This window comes from Cherax quadricarinatus, chromosome 68 (assembly GCF_038502225.1).
Source record: "Cherax quadricarinatus isolate ZL_2023a chromosome 68, ASM3850222v1, whole genome shotgun sequence".
NCBI classification, from domain to species: Eukaryota; Metazoa; Arthropoda; class Malacostraca; order Decapoda; family Parastacidae; genus Cherax; species Cherax quadricarinatus.
Genome location: NC_091359.1, coordinates 13,961,710 through 13,969,262, shown reverse-complemented (window position 1 = coordinate 13,969,262; position 7,553 = coordinate 13,961,710).

The window sequence follows — 7,553 nt, the reverse complement described above, 5'->3', positions numbered from 1 at the left end:
GAGTGAAAAATTAGTCATCATGGATGGTGCAATAGGCTAACTTCCTTAAAAAGTCAGTGACTCATTATTAAAAGTGGGAGGACATTAAGGCATTGTAGATGTCAGAAGAGAATTCTTTGTTCTGATAGGACAGTTTATTTAGATATGGGGAACCTGACAGCAAGCTGGCAGTCCTCCCAGAGGGGTGCCGGCTGTTTCTTCACGTAGTATGTGTGTGTGTCTGTCATGTGGAGAGAGTTCCGGGGGTCAACGCCCCCGCGGCCCGGTCTGTGACCAGGCCTCCTGGTGGGTCAGAGCCTGATCAACCCGGCTGTTACTGCTGGCTGCACGCAATCCAACGTACGAGCCACAGCCCGGCTGGTCAGGTACCAGCCGGTACCAGCAAAGCACTGTAAAGCGGGGCCCTCCTGTAAGTAGCGTGTACTGAATATGCTTTATTTAAGCCTAGCTATATTGCTCACTTAATATATGGTAGTGAAAACATGTTATCGGGCTTTATATATATATATATATATATATATATATATATATATATATATATATATATATATATATATATATATATATATGTATATATATATATATAAAGAAAGAACTGTTTCACTTTACAGCAGTAGCCCAGAACCGAACCTACTATATAAGAAGGACCTGTGTGTATCGAAGTAGATTAAGTAGTCTATGGTAGAACAACTCAGACAACCAAATTGATGAGGGAAGAGAGTTTTAGATTTGTAAGTAAAATACTAGATATTTGTTAACCAGTTATTCTAGCAACTTATTATTACCATTAGGTCTATAATGAGAATTTTTTGAGGCTAAGACACCTGTAAATAAAGCATTAACACGTGCTTGTGTGTGTGTGTGTGTGCGTGTGCGTGTACTCACCTAGCTGTACTCACCTAGTTGAGGTTGCGGGGGTCGATTCCGAGCTCCTGGCCCCGCCTCTTCACTGATCGCTACTAAGTCACTCTCTCTGAACCGTGAGCTTTATCATACCTCTGCTTAAAGCTATGTATGGATCCTGCCTCCACTACATCGCTTCCCAAACTATTCCACTTACTGACTACTCTGTGGCTGAAGAAATACTTCCTAACATCCCTGTGATTCATCTGTGTCTTCAACTTCCAACTGTGTCCCCTTGTTACTGTGTCCAATCTCTGGAACATCCTGTCTTTGTCCACCTTGTCAATTCCTCTCAGTATTTTGTATGTCGTTATCATGTCCCCCCTGTCTCTCCTGTCCTCCAGTGTCGTCAGGTTGATTTCCCTTAACCTCTCCTCGTAGGACATACCTCTTAGCTCTGGGACTAGTCTTGTTGCAAACCTTTGCACTTTCTCTAGTTTCTTTACGTGCTTGGCTAGATGTGGGTTCCAAACTGGTGCCGCATACTCCAATATGGGCCTAACGTACACGGTGTACAGGGTTCTGAACGATTCCTTATTAAGATGTCGGAATGCTGTTCTGAGGTTTGCTAGGCGCCCATATGCTGCAGCAGTTATTTGATTGATGTGCGCTTCAGGAGATGTGCCTGGTGTTATACTCACCCCAAGATCTTTTTCCTTGAGTGAGGTTTGTAGTCTCTGGCCCCCTAGACTGTACTCCGTCTGCGGTCTTCTTTGCCCTTCCCCAATCTTCATGACTTTGCACTTGGTGGGATTGAACTCCAGGAGCCAATTGCTGGACCAGGTCTGCAGCCTGTTCAGATCCCTTTGTAGTTCTGCCTGGTCTTCGATCGAGTGAATTCTTCTCATCAACTTCACGTCATCTGCAAACAGGAACACCTCAGAGTACTCACCTAATTGTGGTTGCAGGGGTCGAGACTCAGCTCCTGGCCCCGCCTCTTTACTGATCGTTACTGGATCCTCTCTCTCTCTGCTTCCTGAGCTTTGTCATACCTCTTCTTAAAACTATGTATGGTTCCTGCCTCCACTACTTCACTTGCTAGGCTATTCCACTTGCTGACAACTCTATGACTGAAGAAATACTTCCTAACGTCCCTGTGACTCGTCTGAGTCTTCAGCTTCCAGTTGTGACCCCTTGTCCCTGTGTCCCCTCTCTGGAACATCCTATCTCTGTCCACCTTGTCTATTCCCCGCAGTATCTTGTATGTCGTTATCATGTCTCCCCTGACCCTTCTGTCCTCCAGTGTCGTCAGTCCGATTTCCCTTAACCTTTCCTCGTACGACATTCCCTTGAGCTCTGGGACTAGCCTTGTTGCAAACCTTTGTACTTTCTCTAACTTCTTGACGTGCTTGACAAGGTGTGGGTTCCAGACTGGTGCTGCATACTCCAGTATGGGCCTAACATACACAGTGTACAGTGTCTTGAACGATTCCTTATTAAGGTATCGGAACGCTATTCTCAGGTTTGCCAGGCGCCCGTATGCTGCAGCGGTTATTTGGTTGATGTGTGCCTCCGGTGATGTGCTCGGTGTTATGGTCACCCCAAGGTCTTTCTCCCTGAGTGAGGTCTGTAGTCTTTGTCCACCTAGCCTATACTCTGTCTGCGGTCTTCTTTGCCCCTCCCCAATCTTCATGACTTTGCATTTGGCTGGATTGAATTCGAGAAGCCAGTTACTGGACCACATGTCCAGCCTCTCCAGGTCTCTTTGCAGTCCTGCCTCATCCTCGTCCGATTTAATTCTTCTCATCAACTTCACGTCATCTGCGAACAGGAACACTTCAGAGTCTATTCCTTCCATCATGTCGTTCACATATATCAAAAATAGCACTGGTCCTAGAACTGACCCCTGTGGGACCCCGCTCGTAACAGGCGCCCACTGTGATACCTCTTCACGTACCATGACTCGTTGCTGCCTCCCTGTCAGGTATTCCCTTATCCATTGCAGTGCCCTTCCTTTTACGTGTGCCTGATCCTCCAGCTTCTGCACTAATCTCTTGTGGGGAACTGTGTCAAAGGCCTTCCTGCAGTCTAGGAAAACGCAATCTACCCAACCCTCTCTCTCGTGTCTTACTTCTGTTACCTTGTCATAAAACTCCAGGAGGTTTGTGATACAAGATTTGCCTTCCATGAACACATGCTGGTTTTCATTTATAATCTTGTTCCTTTCCAGGTGTTCGACCACTCTCCTCCTGATAATCTTCTCCATGACTTTGCACACAATACATGTCAGAGACACAGGTCTGTAGTTTAGTGCCTCGTTTCTGTTTCCTTTCTTAAATATGGGGACTACATTAGCTGTCTTCCATTTCTCAGGTAGTTGCCCAGTTTCAAGGGATGTGTTGAAGATTGTGGTTAGAGGCACACACAGCATCTCTGCTCCTTCTCTAAGGACCCATGGGGAGATGTTGTCCGGTCCCATCGCCTTTGAGGTGTCAAGGTCACTTAAGAGCTTCTTCACCTCCTCCTCAGTTGTTCGTATGTCATCCAACACTTGTTGGTATATTCCCTCTTGATGTTCCCTTCTGTGCTGTCTTCCCACAGCCCTTCCTGTCTCTACTGTAAAAACTTCCTTAAATCTCCTGTTCAGCTCCTCACATACCTCCTGATCATTTCTTGTGAGTTCTCCACCTTCTGTCCTTAATCTGATCACTTGGTCTCTGACTGTTGTCTTCCTCCTGATGTGGCTACCTGGAGTTTACCTGGAGAGAGTTTCGGGGGTCAACGCCCCCGCGGCCCGGTCTGTGACCAGGCCTCAACAGTTTCGGGTCAGTCTTGATTCTCGATGCTATGTCATTTTCATACTGTCGCTGGGCCTCCCTCCTTACCTGTGCGTACTCATTCCTGGCTCTGCGACTGATCTCCCTATTTTCGTGTGTTCTCTGCCTTCTGTACTTTTTCCATTCTCTATTGCACTTTGTTTTTGCCTCCTTACACCGTCGGGTAAACCAGGGGCTTGTTCTGGTCTTCCCGTTGTTACTGTTGCCCTTGGGAATGAACCTTTCCACTGCCTCCTTGCATTTTGTTGCTACATATTCCATCATTTCATTTACTGGCTTTCCTGCCAGTTCTCTGTCCCACTGGACCTCCCGCAGGAAGTTCTTCAACCCTATGTAGTACCCTCTTTTATAGTCAGGCTTTTCCCATTCTACTCCTGTTATTCTCTCCACTTGCAGCTCTACTATGTATTCAAAGCACAGAACCACGTGGTCGCTAGCTCCTAGGGGACTCTCATACTTGATGTCCTCAATGTCTGAGCTGCCCAGGGTGAACACAAGGTCCAATCTTGCTGGTTCATCCTCCCCTCTCACTCTGGTAGTGTCCTTAACATGTTGGTGCATGAGGTTTTCCAGCACCACGTCCAACATCCTGGCTCTCCATGTTTCGGGACCCCCATGTGGCTCCAGGTTTTCCCAGTCAATCTCCCTGTGGTTGAAATCCCCCATAACCAGCAACTTTGCTCTGCTGGAGTGAGCTCTTCTTGCCACCTCAGCAAGTGTGTCCACCATTGCTCTGTTGCTCTCTTCATATTCCTCTCTTGGCCTCCTGCAGTTCTGTGGTGGATTATACATCACTGCAATGACCACTTTGTGTTCCCCAGACTGAAGTGTACCTGCTATGTAGTCTCTTTCTCCCGTCTCATCTATTCCTTCCATTTTCTCGAATTTCCATCTGTTTTTTACGAGCAGAGCAACCCCACCTCCCCCCCTGCCCCTTCTATCTTTCCTCATGATCTGGTATCCTGGTGGGAAGATTGCATCTGTTATTGTCTCCATGAGTTTTGTTTCTGTAACTGCTATGATGTCTGGGGACTTCTCATTGATTCTTTCTTGCCATTCCTCATGTTTATTCGTTAATCCATCTGCATTTGTGTACCAAACCTTCAACTTCTGTTCTAATACTGTAACTGTGGTGCGGGGGGTGGAAACAGAGGGATCGGTGTGTGATGGTTGGTTTGGATTGTTCAGTTGCCTTGGGGGTGTCGTGGCTGGAGTCCTTCTGCAGGTGTTTCTGGGGGGTGCGCTTGTCCTTCCATTTGATCCTGGGTTATTCTGCTCTCCTTTTTCATTTCCTCCCATTTCTCCTTTCGTTTTTGAACTCTCTCTTTCATTGTCTTCCTTTCGTCCTGTGTTCTGTCTCGGTCGAGGTACACACTCCGGAACTCCTGCTTGCCTCTCAGCCGTGCTTTCTCCTGCAGGATCATGGTTCGGGTTGATTCTGCCTTGAAAATTACTTTGAGAGGCCGATTCCTTTTCTTTGTGAACCACCCAATTCTCCGAAAATTTGCCACCTGGGTCATGTCCCCCTCGCCTATCACCTTCATGATGTCTTCAATCGCTTTTTTCTCCTCCTGCTTTCTTTCATCATAAGTTTCCCCTTTAGCTTCGTCTAGCCCATAGACAAACACGGATCTCTCCCTTTCCACCTCCCACTGTGACTCCCATTGCATCCTCTGATGTGTTTTAGTTCCTTCCCGTGGAGTGTTCCTTCCTTCAGTCCCTTCCCTAGTTATGGCCCCTATGCTTCTTGGTTTATCCTTCCTGCTCACCTGCTCCTGGCCCCCACAGGTATCTGGTAAGGTCCTTGCACATGTCCTAGTTCCTTCAATGTCTTCCAACCTCTCTTTCTGTCCTAGAGTGCTCCCTGTCTTTGTTTTGGCCCCATGTGGGTTTGACAGGACCTCTGCATACAGTTTAGTTTCCATGCTTCCTTCGGACCTGTTGTCTGTGTTCGATGTAGCCATTGCCGATGCTACTTCTGTAATATCTTTGTCTCTGTGCTGTTTCAGATGTCTCAGCTCCTCTTCTAATCTCTCTATCTTGATTTCTGCTGCTGTGGCCTGTTGCTTCCACCTTCTGCATTCTGCTGCTAACCTCTCTTCCATCTTCCTTTCCAGCTCATCTAGTCTCCTTCCCCAGTCTTCCTCCCTTTTTTTGAGCTCTACCTCCCATGCCTCCCTCTCAGATTCGTCCTTGGAGCCCCTTGTCCTCATCCTGGTTAGAGGGAGGGGAATAGATGGTTAGGAGAGGGGATGGACGGTTGTGTGGGGGGGGGGAGGATGGTTATTGGAGGGGTAGAGATAGTTGGGGGAGGGAGTTAGATGGTTTGGGGGAGAGAGGGGATGGATGGTTATGGGGGAGGGGGAGGATGGTTATTGGAGGGAGGGAGGTTGTTGGGCGGGGGTTAGACGGTTTGGGGAGGGGTTAGGTGGTCTGGGGGAGGGGTATGTGACTAAGGTGAGGTGGTTAGGGAAGGGGTGGTACGTGTTTGTGTCAAGTGTTTGTGTCAAATGTTTGTGTCAAGTGGTGGAGGGTGTACTCACCTATTTGTACTCACCTATTTGTGGTTGCAGGGGTCGAGTCCTAGCTCCTGGCCCCGCCTCTTCACCGGTTGCTACTAGGCCCTCTCTCTCCCCGCTCCATGAGCTTTATCAAACCTCGTCTTAAAACTGTGTATGGTTCCTGCCTCCACTACGTCATTTTCTAGGCTATTCCACTGCCTTACAACTCTATGACTGAAGAAATACTTCCTACTATCTCTCTGACTCATTTGTGTCTTCAACTTCCAATTGTGGCCTCTTGTTTCTGTGTCCCCTCCCTGGAACATCCTGTCCTTGTCCACCTTGTCTATTCCACGCAGTATTTTATATGTCGTTATCATGTCTCCCCTGACCCTCCTGTCCTCCAGTGTCGTCAGGCCGATTTCCCTTAATCTTTCTTCATAGGACATTCCCCTTAGCTCTGGAACTAACCTTGTTGCAAACCTTTGTACTTTCTCTAGTTTCTTGACGTGCTTTATCAAGTGCGGGTTCCTAACAGGTGCTGCATACTCCAGTATGGGCCTGACATACACGGTGTACAGTGTCTTGAATGATTCCTTACTAAGGTATCGGAATGCTGTTCTCAGGTTTGCCAGGCGCCCATATGCTGCAGCAGTTATCTGATTGATGTGTGCTTCCGGAGACATGCTCGGTGTTATACTCACCCCAAGATCTTTCTCCTTGAGTGAGGTTTGCAGTCTTTGGCCACCTAGCCTATACTCTGTCTGTGGTCTTCTGTGCCCTTCCCCTATCTTCATGACTTTGCATTTGGCAGGATTAAATTCGAGAAGCCATTTGCTGGACCAGGTGTCCAGTCTGTCCAGGTCTCTTTGAAGTCCTGCCTGGTCCTCATCAGATTTAATTCTCCTCATTAACTTCACATCATCTGCAAACAGGGACACTTCTGAGTCTAACCCTTCCGTCATGTCGTTCACATATACCAAAAATAGCACTGGTCCTAGGACCGACCCCTGTGGGACCCCGCTCGTCACAGGTGCCCACTGTGATACATCATTACGTACCATGACTCGTTGTTGCCTCCCTGTCAGGTATTCTCTGATCCATTGCAGTGCCCTTCCTGTTATATGCGCCTGATGCTCTAGCTTCTGCACTAATCTCTTGTGAGGAACTGTGTCAAAGGCCTTCTTGCAGTCCAAGAAGATGCAATCAACCCACCCCTCTCTCTCTTGTCTTACTTCTGTTATTTTATCATAAAACTCCAGAAGGTTTGTGACACAGGATTTGCCTTCCGTGAATCCGTGCTGGTTGGCATTTATACTCCTGTTCCGTTCCAGGTGCTCCACCACTCTCCTCCTGATAATCTTCTCCATAA